Source organism: Pyxicephalus adspersus, chromosome 2 (assembly GCF_032062135.1).
Source record: "Pyxicephalus adspersus chromosome 2, UCB_Pads_2.0, whole genome shotgun sequence".
Lineage (NCBI taxonomy): Eukaryota > Metazoa > Chordata > Amphibia > Anura > Pyxicephalidae > Pyxicephalus > Pyxicephalus adspersus.
This window is the reverse complement of record NC_092859.1, coordinates 155,184,634-155,199,250: the sequence shown is the minus strand read 5'-3', so window position 1 is coordinate 155,199,250 and position 14,617 is coordinate 155,184,634. Positions and strand designations below refer to the sequence as shown.

The following is a 14,617-nucleotide window of genomic DNA, read 5'->3' as shown; positions in this document are numbered from 1 at the left end:
GTGGTATGCACTATACACATAATCTCTGTGTTTCCTAATATACTGTCTGATTTGGAGCAATTGGAGAAAGTGTATTTTGTGAAAAACTCACCTGATGACTGGTCAGTAATCTCGTCACCCATGTCCACGGTTTGGTCACCATAAACTAATCGGAAGCAAGTTAGGACTTTAATGGCCAGTTGCTTCATTATAATTGCCATTGTTGACATTTTTCTATGGGCCTTTCTGTGTGCTGTACCCTGATGTGTACAGCTGTGCTTTAGTTGTGTCCTCAGCATACCCAATGATTGGACAACCAGCACTTTCACTCCAGTCTGCTTGCCCATTGTAGGATATGATTTGATTCTATGGTGCATTTTAATGTTTCTGTGTTTCTGAAGGAGGGAAGTCTCATGGTCTTTGTACAACTCTAATTCCTGCTCTTTGGATACTTTGATGCTTGGTTACGTAAATACCGATATTTAAGTACTGATATTTAAGGGGTGGCTACCGTTAATTTGTGCAAAGAAAGATTAGGAGACCAATACACTTAGTATATACTTTGATGGTTGGCTCATTGTCTGCTCATCTTTCCTCTCTTCTTCGATCCTTTCTCTTCTGGTTTCTTCATGGTCAAGCACAGGTTCTATTTAAGGTCCCCATACTCCAGGTTATGGTGTTGTTACATACTTCTTACACATACTCATGCATAGACTGAATATAGATGATAATGAACAATCCCTTCTGGTTATTCCCTGATATTTTATCCATCTGGTTGGTTTACGTTTTTCCCCGCCTTGTTCTAGATCAGTGGTCCCCAACCCATGGTCCGCAGCCCACTAGAGGGCCGTGGCTCTGACCGGTGCACCCCTCAGCGGGGTCAGAAGAAGGATTCAGCTTGGGGGGTGCACCGGCCAGAGCCACAGACCATGTCTTCTGTATGGATTGTAGGCACAGGGCAGGGGGCAAGTTGTGTCTCTGGACACAACCCAACCACTCTCCCATCGCAGGCTCAGATCTGCTATGGGAGAATGGCGAGTTCTGGCATCATGATGTCACTATGGGGCTAGTTCCTACCCCTTTAAGTGACACACAGCTCCCTGCCCATGCGTGGTCCGGAGTCAGTGCATTTAGTTGTCTGTGAGCACCAAAAAGTTGGGGACCGCTGTTCTAGATAACCCTAACCTTGGCTCGTCCTGACCATCTTTGCATTTTCCTTTTTAAGATATGACCACCAAATAGGTTCTAGTATTCTGTGAACATAATATTATTATCTATTTAATGTATGGCTTACAATGTAATGTCCATATATCTGGTGACAGCAATCCCCCCAAAAAAGCCATTCTAAGTTTAGACTGAAGCCAGCTAACCTTCCAGTTCTATGTTTATAGATTGAAGAGGAACACATTGCAGCACTGTATATGATATTTTTTATTTGAACTATTATAAGAAATATTAATAAAGTGACCCTGTCACATAACTGAAAGCGTGTACCTCTAAGGAAGAAATAAAAAATTGCTGGATCTGCCACCCAACCACTGATTGCTGCTCCATTGCTGTCCTCCAAAAGTCTCTTGGTAAACAGATACTTCTGGGAGTGTCTCCGCAGTGCACATTGGATTCCTATGCTGACCTTCACAACACTAAATCCTTCCTACTGTTTTGATGTCGGTGCCATATTCTTATTTCTTTGTCTTCAATGTGGTGATTTTAAATATTCTTGAATAGCCGTTTGTAAGAATTTGTATTTATTTTTTTGCAGGAGGGGAACCGCTAGAAACATTTGTACTTATTTATGTAATGCTTTATTTACAAGGGTTTTAGGTTTTGTGACATGCTTTTGAAGAATAGGAACATGGTGTGGGAATTTTGTTTTTTATTGTGTTTGTCATACATTGCATTGTGTTGTGTTTTAAGAAATGTCCATGTCCTGTTTTCAAGCTTCTTAACTTTTTATTACTTTTATATAATTTAGTAGAAATGCAATGTGAACTCTTTGTGCACCCTTGTCATTGGTTATTATTTTTCCATGGGGTGCTATTTACACATGCTCTGTTTCAGCGTACATGCGTGCCTACACGTAAATTATGTTTTTGGACAATCATTTCATTTGTGCGGGCTGGCCATTGCTCCACAGCAGTCCAAAGACGGGAGCTGTACTAATTTTGGGGGTGCACTGCATCCTAATGTATTCTGAAGGTACATCAGGTGCCATTAAGAATAAATGGTCCTGCATCACCTGATGCTCGGATTCAGCCAGTGTTTGAGGTTCTTAGTCAGGGTTATGTGGGGTTTCCAATTTTAAAAGGCTGGCATTGGTTACACACTCAAAACAATAGGTCTTTATGGACCTTCTGAAGCTCCTCCCTGGGAGATGTGGAATAAACCCAAAAGTAATCTAGCAGGAACGTCCATCTAAATACCTCAATCTACTTATTTTCTAAAAGCCATTGGTTCATCCTCTCATGGCACGTAATGGGCTGAATAAGTTGGTTTCCAGTACGTTTAATGTTGAGGAAAAAAGTTGGGGCACAGGATACCCAAAACGTACCCACACACAGCTGGGTGAATCTTAATTTCCAAACCTTGGTTTTTGGTGTAGCTTTATATCTGCTACTGGTCTTTTGTTTCAGCCGAGACATACACTATATCCTTGTTAACTATTTCTTAGTAAGTGGAAATTCTTTCTTCCCAGTCCACCCGCAGCTTCTACTGGGTTTTCTTAGGTTCAGAATAATCCAAATTCAAGATGCTCTATTGAGAAAAAAACATTTTCATGCACAGTTTCCTCTGGAAGGGGATTCTAGCAGAAGAGCAGAAGGGAAACCTCCAGCACAAAACCTTCTCCATGTGGAGCGAGAAGAGGAAGAACACTGTGGAAGAACCAAACATTTATCACCTTTTTTCTTTATCATTATCCCAACTGCTCAGCTGAGGTTAATTTTAAAGGAAGAAACTGCAAGGACACCTTGGGTATTAACATACTTGGAAAGTGTTTATCAGAATTAAATTGAAAGTTGAGTTGGCCTTACCATAGCAGGCTGAAAGTGTCCTTTAAGGCAATACTTAAAGCTGAACTTTGTTCCTAGTTTTTATCATTAAACAGGATTTATATAGCGCCAACATATTACGCAGCACTGTACAATAAATAGGGGCTGCCTCACTTGTAGAGAATTCTCTTCTGTGCTGATTCCCTTTACCCTTATATGCTTCCATATTCTGAATATGCAATCCAAGTGCCAGCAACAAAATTCCTTACTTTTGGGATAATGGACCACAATCATCACCAGGCCATATCCTTCTATCTGCCCTGTCTTCTACCCCACCCCTGTCATCTTTTTGCCACCCAATCTTTCAGGTATGCTTGGACTGTCAATATTTTGAAGCGATAAACCATTTTTTTTACCACCCCAAAATATATTTGTCATTGAAATCAATGGGTTTGTAATATAACCTTTTTTTTTTTTTAAAGTGGACCAATCATTATATTTTTTTATTTTATATGAAAAGGTAAAGAGCTCTTTTTTTATAAGTTGAAAGATGTGTTTTTTAACAATTTAAGTTAAAGGAGGCTTTAGGCTGTGCATGCCTGATCTTGTGCAGAAGGGACGTTTGTCTATTGCAAAAAAATGGTAATCTCACGCATTGCAATTTCTGGATGCGCATCACCCAGCCTTGCACACTGCGAAATCGGCTGACGTAGGAAGAAGAACCATTAAGCAGACTGAAGAAGCTGACTGCTCGCCTTGTCCAGTCTACATCAGGACGAAGAAGGAAGACAGGACGGCGCAGGACCAACTCCACTAGGAACGCGGGGGGATCGATGGCTTTCCACCTGCAAAGGTAAGTATTATATTTTTCTGTGCTAGTTATGCCCAGTTTTGTCCTTGCATTTGCATTGCTGTGCTTTTTTTCCCCAGACACTATGTAATGAGAGTTTGGCTTGTGTACAGCGCTCGACGTCCATCGTCCAAACAACCGTCCTGGTGGATCCATGGACGATGGACAAAAAATGATCAAAATGGAAATGAAGGGGGAGAGAGTGCAGTGGGGTGCCGCTCCGTCGTTCCCTCTTCTTCCCTCTCCATAGAGCAGAGTGGTGCTGTATGTACAGTTCATGCATCGTGCAGTCGTTAGTCGTTGGAAAGGATCTTTCATGAACAGACATTGCACGTGTGTGCCAGCCTAAGGCTCCTTCAATGAATAAAAAACAACTATAATACAAGTTAAAAAAAAATCATTCTTTGCAACCACATACACAAGTGTTCACTGCTTATAACCGTTCCCAGGCACCAAGTGGTGGCCAATGAACAGTAAACGGTGCAGTTATCAACTGCTAGTCTATACATAGCCATAAATACAGAACAAAACAGGATGTGAATTACTTGCAGAGGTTAGATGAAATAATGATATGATATTGCTTCATTGAAACAAGAGAGCACTGCGTTCTATTGTATGTTCTGTATTATATGACCATTAGGAATTACGTAGCTGTACTTCTTTACATGAGAACTCAAGTTGAGATTAATAAGGTCTGCAAAACTGGGGAAAGGAAATGACAATTTACCAAAGAAACTGAACTTCCTGCCTGAGTGGTGCTCTTACTAACAAAATCATAGGCAGTTTGATTTATGACTAATTTTCTTGCTGAGGTTTAACAGTCCCAGGCTTATTCTGTATAACAATGCAAAGCAATGATCACATGCCAAGTGTATCTCATCAACCAGATTGTACTGCAGCCAGATCAGTTAGCAGATGTTTTCTAGCTGGCTCTTATAAAAAAGTGGATTCAGCACAACAAAAATGTTCTTTCTACTTTCACATTTGGAAGATTCACACATATAGGTCATCGTGAGTGTATACACCCTATAGATCCAATGCAATCAAACATTGCGTTCTGCAGGGGCCGACTTTCCTTTATTATTTGGATGACACAATTATGTAATATACCACAGGGGCTGCAGACATGCTTGCATTGTTTTTCCTGTATTTCAATATTTTATTTTCTATAATTCAATTGAAACTTTATAAATTTATGTTCCTATTTGGATGGTTGGAATAATTAGGTCCTGATCCCACAGCCCTTGGTGGGCTTAATATAAATCCACATCAACAGCAAAAAATTACCTAAGAGACAAGGATCTTAGAGAGAAACTTGGTTAAAACCAATTACAACACAATCCTAATTAACAATAAAATACATAAAACAATGCAAAACATTGCCAATATATGTGATAATAATAATAGCTTTCCCCCAAGAAAAGAAGATCTTTAATTGTTCTATTTGAGTCAAATATTAAGTATGTTTGAATTAACATCTCCTAGTTCACAATGCTTTCCCGAAAGGATAAGGGTGAATATCACCTTATAAAAAGGAATATAAATATATATTTATAATGTAAATAAATATATATGAGGGTAAGTATAACAAAAAAAATCCCATGTATTCAAAATCATTATTTATCAATACTTACAATCTTTTCTGACAAGATCACAATACAAAAAACAATTAAAAAATGTCACTCTTCTTCCAAACTGCTCCAATAATACATCAAAGTGGGATTATTCGCAAGGAACTCCCAGATGCAGCCGTATATTCTTGGGATTGTAGGAGAAGATTCAAGCCTGTGCCATGCATGGTGGCTAAAGAAGAGATAAAAATCATAAAAACAATAAATATTTATGGTTGAAAGTATTAAGTCCGTATGCAAAAATATAACCAGCACACTTGTTTATATTAGAACATCTCTGTTGCTCATATAATCCTCATAAATTTGTAATCAACACTAATATTCGTTACTCTCTCCACCTCCTAGATTGTAAGCTCTTCGGGGCAGGGTCCTCTCCTCCTGTCTGTAGCTGTCTGTCATTTGCAAACCTTACTTATTGTACAGCGCTGCTTAATATGTTGGCGCTATATAAATACTGTTTAAATATAATAATATTAATATTAGTAATATTCAAGATAGCTATTACTAAATAGCTATTACTAAAAAGAAAGCTGTAAAAGTAAATGGTTTAAACCAAGTGTCCCTCTAAGATCCCGGTCATTATTGTGCTGGTAATGTTGTGGTTCTATCATTCAATTGTCTGAATGCTGAATAAAAAGTGTTCACTTCCCCATGCGTACTTCTGCTTCTCAGAGGTTGTATTGAACTGAAATTTGTATGACTACCAATGTGCTTTAAGCTGCCTTTTGTTCAGATGTTCACAACTCATTATTATTAGGTATTAAAAGAGGATCCATGCTGTAAGCGCTGTGAGATTTTAAAGTTGAAGCATAATCTGTTAATATTTGCATTCCTGGTTCCACTTTTCTAGCTTTGTCTTTTATCTCTTTCTTTGCATTGCTAATTTCAGAACAAGAGACATCATCATTATTCAATGAATTGCAGATGGAAGGGGCCAACATGGTGCTGTACACAGTGTAGTACAATGAAATATGTGATGCTAACTTCGAATGAATTTTGGCATCATCTACTTCACTTATGCTTGAAAAAAGGATTAAAGGGGCTGTATAGGGCCACAAATAATTGTATTGCTGCAGCTTTGTGGTTCTTTATTTGGGATCCAGGCCCGGAGAGTCTCAGAAGGAATAGGTGGGCCATGCGCTGGGGAGTTGCAGCCTGGGGCCAGGTGGCTCAGGTGGACAGGCTGTGTAGCCTGAGTGCTGGGAGAGCCCAGGAGGTCTCCCAAAGTTTATGTTCAGGACACCAACAGTTCTGAAGAGTGTCAGAGAGAAAGCCAGGAGGCTAAATTTTGTGTTTATGTTCCTGATTTAATAAAGCTTTCCAAGGCTGGAGAGGATACACTTTCATCAGTGAAGCTGGGTGATCCAGCAAACCTGGAATGGATCTGGTCCAGGATTGAAAACATTTGCTAACAAATAGCTAATGACTTTTAGGAGATTCATACCAGGTTTGCTGGATTACCCAGCTTCACTGATGAAAGTTTATTCACTCCATCCTAGGAGAACTTTATTAAATCAGGCCCAATGTTCTGAAGCACTATGATGCTGCTGATCCCATCCAAGGTAAATGTAGGATCTTTTTGTTCAGTTGATGTAAATGGTATAAATAGGTCAGGCAGAGTGCCTTGAAATTGAAGTCTGAAATGCCCCTCTGCAGGGGTGTACATTTGAAGCTAATCCCTCACAATAAGTTCCTGAAAACCCATGGCTTTATGTAATGCTGAGCCTCCATAAACTGAAATCCAATACATTAAAGGGGTGCACTAGGGGCAGACAAGCTTGGGTGGAAAGGGTTAGCAGATGCTGTATATCTTCCAGTCAGGAAATATTATCGGTACTATCTGAGCTGCCAAAGCTTCTAGTACAGCGGTCGCCAGCCGGTGGTCTGATAAGGTTTTGCTGGTCCGCGTCTCTGGCCGGTGCACCCCCGAGTGGAGTCTTGAGAAGGACCCCGCCGGGGGGATGCACCGGACAGAGGCGTGGACCACGTCCCCCGTGCAAATCCCTGGCTCAGGGAAGTGGGCAGGCTGTGTTTAAGGACACAACCCGACCACTCTCTCATCGCAGGCTCAGATCTGCGATGGCAGAGGGGGCAGGGTTATGGCGTTATGACGTCCAATTGACAACCAGCTCCCCACGCATGAGCGGTCAGGAGCTGGTAATTTTAGTGACCCGCAGGACCAAAAAGGTTGGCGACTGCTGCTCTAATATACTTTGTGAGAAGCCCAAAGTGTGTAGTTAAATCAGAGTAAGACAAGTCAGTATAATAAGGCTGAACAAGACTGAAGTGAAGGCAAGAGGGTAGATTTAACACTTTTACAATGCTATAATTATATCATGGTTTATACTCGAGTATATACAGTGGTTGTTGGAAATATTGTCTCTAGCATTTAGCAGATGCATTTCACATTAAAATCCCCATTGTTTTTGAATGTCACTAGCTAGGTTTTCTTTCTATTTAAAGCCCCCCTTTTGTTAAAATAACTTAAAAATAATAAACAATAACAAACTCAATTCTAGCCCCCAACATAAGTTCAAAATACAAAACAAGCTTTGACTGCTATACTCACCCAATCTTTGGCACTGACCCCAGCAGATTTACTGCTTTATTTAATACACTTCCTGTAAACCCAAGGTGCCATGGCTCCACTCTCCTACCCTGGATTTATAGGAAAGTGATGGCAAGGGCATCACATGGCACTGATCTTTGCAGCATATCGAATCTCCACATCACTGGAGGCAACTAAAGGGCGAAGAGGGTCTATAATGGCACCAATAGACCAAGAACACCTGTGAAAATGTACATTTTTTTAATGGTGTGGGATTAGGGATTATTAGTGGGGAAATTCCCTATCTTGGAGCTGAGCATCTGTTACTTTGAGCATTTAACTGATAACTATATTAATGAGATGATTTTGTCAGTTGAACCAAGTGCTTATCTAGAGATTGGTATGCTATGATTTCAAGTATTGTGGAACAACTATCCCTATAATTATGTTCATTACAATATTGCAAAAGCAGCTGCCCTCACTGTGAACCTCCTATCTGACCATTAGAATATCCTGGATTGGAAAATAAGGCTAAGTACACACATGCAATAATTGTTGTTTAAGGATAAGGATCTTTCACGATACTTTCCAACAAAAAAAGAATGCTGCATGAACGAACTCTGTACATTCAGCACTGTTCTGCTCTATGGAAAGGGGAGGGGAGAGAATCACGGAGCGGCACCCTGCAGTGCTCTCTCCCCTTTACTTGCATTACGATTGTTCATTGTCCATGGATCTGCCAGGACAGTCATTTAGACAACGTACATTGAGAATGGCGCACATGCCAGAATCTCGTCTATTATCCCCGAAGATTCTTCTCACAGAACACCATGGCCATCTCCAATAGTAACACATTGACCTGCACTCTACTATGTCTTCTTATTGGCCAATTTAATGATTATCTTCACATGATTGGGCTATTTAGAGCTGGTAACAGTAATATTGCATTATTAGAGCTTTATAGTTTCCTGTGATCTTGGAGAAGCTCGAACACCACAAGCAAGGCACCTGAAAGTGCGAAGTAAACAATAAAGCTTTCACGTAATTTGGCCACAAGTTCTCTGTAAACCCTGTGTCTCCTGCACTAAAAATTTCTCACCTAGACTCTTCACACCTGAAAGACCGATTTAATGTTTCCTAATTTCAGCAGCTAAGATAAAACCGTCTATGTGCACAGAAAGTTTCACTATAAGTACAGGAAATGTTCCAACACAAGTCTTGGTTCATCGAAATACAACGATGTGTGTGGATGATAATACACGTCTAAAATTATTTTCTTATAACATTTTTTTCATTACCATACTTGTTGTTGAGCTGGTCTAGAAAACACACAAATTGAGAAATACAAATGATGCAAACGAGATGTACGCCCTGTCTACTGTGGTTGTTGGTTACAGAGCAGATAGGAAGCCAAGTATTTCATCTTGAAGATTGCTGCACATAAAGAACATAGGAGCCTTGGCTTGGCCTTGCATGTTGCATAGGTTTGCAGTGGATCATGTTTGGTTCTGTTGACTTGATAGTGGACCTTGCACAATTCTGCAATCGATCACGATCCAATTTTCTAACTTGTTTGTAGATCTTAAATAGTTCTGCAGTAGATTGTGGTTGTTTATGTTTTATAATTTGGGGGTTTATTTGTATTTTTTTCTTCTACAGTTGATCTTATCTGGTTCTGTTAACTTGTTAAAAGACCTTTTATGGTTCTGTAGAGGCTCATTCTTGGTTTTATTCCCCTATTGGTAAATCTTAAATAGTGCTTCATCAGAAGTTGTGCTTGTTTCAATAGCTTTGGGATGTATTGTTTGAGTTCTACAATGGATCTCGTTTGGTTTTGCTAATTTGGCAGCAGATCATGCATGGCTCTGCAGTGGCACAAGCACGGTGTTGCTAACCTAATGGTGGACCTTGCATGGTTCTGCTAAATGCGTGGTAGCCTTGAATGGTTCTGCAATGAGTAAAGTTCTGATTCTGCATTGCACTGCAGTGGATCATGCCTAATTCTAGTATCCTAATGCTATACCTTGCAGTGGCTCTAGCAATAGGTTTTGCTTTTTATTTACCTTTTTGGCTATCTGTAAGGGTGACATTCTTCTCATTGACCCCACACTAATATACTGTGATCTGTGGATATATTAATTATAGCAAAGGGTTCCTAAGACCTAAAAGTTTTTTTCAAAGGTTCTCCCATGTTAAGAAGGTCAGAAAACACTGCTGTAAGGTATCTAAAAGCCAAATTGTATTTTTTTTCTTTTTTCCTTTACTGTTCTATAACCACAATACAAATTAACAGAAAATCTCTCCAAACCCAGAGAATTTCCCTTTTACACATCTGTCACCTGAATAAGTGTCCCCTCCTTTTACACCTTTAACCACAAAATATTTATTCAACGGACACACCCAGCCACAACGCTGATCACAGGGATCAAAAAAAGAATAAATTTGCAACATGATTGCTTTATCTCCCCATTATGTTATTTTGGTTTTTGGGAATAGCAAATACAATAACATAAAGACGGTATGAAAGGTTTATTGGAGTATAATATGATGGAACAAATGGTGCAATATTATAGGGGTTACACATCAGACCAAGGAAAGGGGACAGAGATCCTAAAGGGGGACAGCAGAGGCACAGCTAGGAGCTATGCAGAAAACATTTCTACATGTTCCCAATAACATAGCAAATCTTTGCATTTTCAGTTCAAGTCCACTCTAACATGGCACATGATTTTTACCCTATGCAGGGGAGGGGGGCATTTATAAATCTCCACATGCACTCTCATGTTCACAGTACAAACCCTGCATTCTGTGGATCCAAGTTGTGTCCCTCAGTTGATCAGATGAACGCATCCTGTGCTTGGCTTTGTTTTGTGCAGAAACTTTGGGAGAGTGATCTCCTGCACACAATACTTGTCCTGGCAGAGAAGGGAGCAATGGTGGCAGCTACAGAATTCACAGTAAGCCGATACCAATGTTTACCCCCCTGACTGGGCAACATAGTGCTGCAACACCCACTTCTGGGCACTGTTGTTCTCCTCCTCTCCCTAATGGGTGCTATTGTTTCCCCTATCCCCCACTGGGCACCAATGTTCTCTCTCTACCACCTGTTGGGTACTTCTCTTCCCCTTTACCCAGTATTAAGTAAATAACTTTTTGAACGCCTTGTCTACAAAAGACTCACCGATTACCTGAGCACCAACTCTCTCCTTGACCCCTCCAGTCTGATTTTAGAGCTGCCCATTCCACTGAAACAGCCCTTACTAAAGTGGCCAATGACCTCATCAGAGCTAAGTCTCAAGGCAACTTTTCCCTGCTCCTTCTCCTTGATCTTTCCTCTGACACTGTTATCTCCCCCTTGTAATACAAATCATCCGTCCATTGGTATCAGTGACACTGCTGTCTCTTGGTTTGCTTCTTATTTGTCTGACCGCTCCTTTCAAGTTTCTTTCAATGGTAACTCTCCCACTCTCCTCCCTGTTGGTGTTCCCCAAGGGTCAGTCCTTGGACCCGTCCTCTTTCCTCTGTCCACCTCCTCTCTCGGTAGTCTCATATCCATATCCAGTACCATCTGTATGCTGATGACACTCAAATTTATCTGTCCACCCCTGACCTGTCTCCCTCAGTCCTGGATAAGGTCTCATGCTGCCTGTCAGCCATCTCGTCATGGATGTCTGACCGATTCCTGAAACTCAACCTGCATAAAACAGAACTCATCATCATCCCCCCCTCAAATTCCAAATCTCCCCCTGACATATATCTAACTGTTAACAACACTGTTATTCGGCCCTCCCCTCAGGCACGTTGTCTTGGTGTCACCTTTGACTCTGCTCGCTCATTTACCCCCCATACTCAGAACATTTCCAGGTCCTGTCACTTTCACCTACGCAATATCTCCAAAATCCACCCCTACCTGTCCCCTGAGACCACCAAACTCCTTGTACATGCTCCTATCATCTCTTGTCTGGACTACTGTAACCTCCTTCTCTCTGGTATTCCACTAACTCGACTCTCTCCTCTACAATCTATCATGAATGCTGCAGCCAGACTCATCCATCCTTCCCTCCGCTCCTCCTCCGCTGCATCTCTTTGTAGTTCTCTCCATTGGCTTCCATTTCACCTTAGAATCAAATTTAAGGTCCTGTGCTTTGCCTTCAAATCCCTACACAGTTATTGTCCCACTTACATTTCTGACTTGGTTAAAAAGTACTCCCTCTGACGCTCTCTCCACTCCTCCAATGACCTACTACTGACTTCCTCACTCATAACCTCATCACACGCACGGATACAAGACTTCTCTAGAGCTGCCCCAACTCTCTGGAATAATCTTCCTCGTCCTATTCGGCTTGCTTCTACTTTCTGCTCATTTAAAAGAGCGCTCAAAACCCAGTTTTTCAAACTTGCCTACCCGTTTTCTTCTGTCATTTGAAACCCCAACTACATATCTGCCATCCTATTGAAATTGTGTGAAATTCCCCCACCTACTAGATTGTAAGCTCTTCGGGGCAGGGTCCTCTCCTCCTGTATCACTGTCTGTATTAGTCTATCGTTTGCAATCCCTATTTAATGTACAGCGCTGCGTAAAATGTTGGCGCTATATAAATCCTGTTTATTGATAATAATAATAATAATATTGGGCCCATTGTTCTCCTCCTCTCCTTAATCGGTGCTTTTGTTCCCCCTTTGCCCCATTGGGCACCAATGTTCCCTTACTACCCCCTGTTTGGTACTATTCTTCCCCCTTACCCATTAATAACAAAATTCTGCTAGGAAAATCCAACCATTCAAGTCTATGCCTTGGAGTAGCAAGGAAAAGTACAGCTGAAGGAAGTGCTGGAAATGCCAGACGCGGCCAATCCGGAGCTAATCTTATGAGTGGCCCGCCGCTGAAACTCCCTCTTTATTGATATAGCAGCGCTACTAAAATTCCCGGCATTATTTGTGTCTATAAAACAGTCCAATGCGGGGCCACACATAGGCAGAGAATCCCCTGGTCTATAGATGCGAGTGATGCTGGGAATTGTAGTAGCGGCGCTATTTCAATGCAGCAGTGGGCCAGCTGCATTTCATATTTAGGATTCCTTTGAGGGCCAAAAAAAAGGATGTTGGGGTCCAGATTTGGCCCCCGGGCCAGAGTTTGACACCCCTGCTCTATGGGCTCTATACAACAGGGAACCTGGCATTCCTTCAAACATTCCCTAGTGGGAATCAGCTACTGCCATTTAAATACATAAACCTGGAAGATTCCCACGTGGGAATGTTTGAGGGAATGTCAGATTCCCTGCTTTGTAAATGGAGCCCAATGTGTAGAATATGACATTGACGGCTCTTTACATGCTGTGTGTCACCAGTTGTTTGTTGCTGTGTAGTTGTCAATGAGTGACGTTCTTCCTCTTCCTTTAATAAAGATAATAACAGACAATGGGCATTCACTGCTGTTTTAGTTTTTTGTTGCAATTCTTATTGAGTCCACTATTTGTTTTTTTTGCATTGTAATATGTAACAACTAGTTTACTAGTACATTATTACGCAGAATTATCATTATTGATATATTAACAATATGCATAGTGATTTATTGTGAACTAGAGCTGGGCAAAGGAACTTTATTATACTTTGAAGATATGAAAGAGGTCCTGTCACTGAGGGATTTATATAAAATGTCATTGCTGTTCTTGTTCTATAATATACAGCTTGGTATTCTAATTAGTTCTCTATATTTAACCATAGAATGTATAAATACATTGGTTTAATAGCTGGTTTTGTTGTAAATTCATCTACTGTTATTAGGATTGGCAGCCAATATACTTGACTAATGACAATAAATACAATTGTAGCAGCTGGTAATCCCAATGAGACACACGGTGTATACATTGGCCCTGATTTATTAAAGCTCTCTAAGGCTGAGAGAATACACTTTCATCAGTGAAGCTGGGCAATCCAGCAAACTTGGAATGGATTTCCTAAAAGTCATTAGCTATTTGTTAGCAAATGTTTCAATCCATTCCAGGATTGCTGGATCACCCAGCTTCACTGATGAAAGTGTATCCTCCCCAGCCTTGGAGAGCTTTAATAAATCAGGGCCATTGTAACACAATTAGGTGAATGTACATGAACACATTACCACCCTGTGGACGAATTGAGAATCACACCTGCTATTAAACCAAATGTATTATTCATCCAATGTACATTAAAGAACATTCACCCATCCCAATTTGCACAGAATGATAGAACAATCAATTTTGATGAACAATTCATTATGAAAATTGTTCATAAATCTACCCCATAGTATTCTAAACTGTTTTAATACATGAACAATAGGCCCTTAGGGTCTGATTTATTAAAGCTCTCCAAGGCTGGAGAGAATACACTTTCATCAGTGAACCTGAGTAATCCAGCAAACCTGGAATGGATTTATGATAAAATAAATTTGCTATTCGTTAGCAAATGTTATCAATCTTGGACCAGATCCATTCCAGGTTTGCTGGATCACCCTGGTTCACTGATGAAAGTGATAAAGATCTCACACTGTACAGGCGCAAGATTGTGTGATGTGTCTTCCTGAAAAGTAAAAAAAAAAAAGTAAAGATCTGAATCATTCTTAGAAAGAAATGACGCATGTTCG

At 40.6% G+C, this 14,617-nt stretch overlaps 1 protein-coding gene across 1 annotated transcript in view; it reads left to right on the top strand.

Moving 5' to 3' along the window:
* Positions 1–14,617, top strand: part of ARHGAP25 (Rho GTPase activating protein 25) — a 62,114-nt gene that overhangs the window by 679 nt on the left and 46,818 nt on the right. The gene's annotated exons all lie outside the window — the stretch shown is intronic.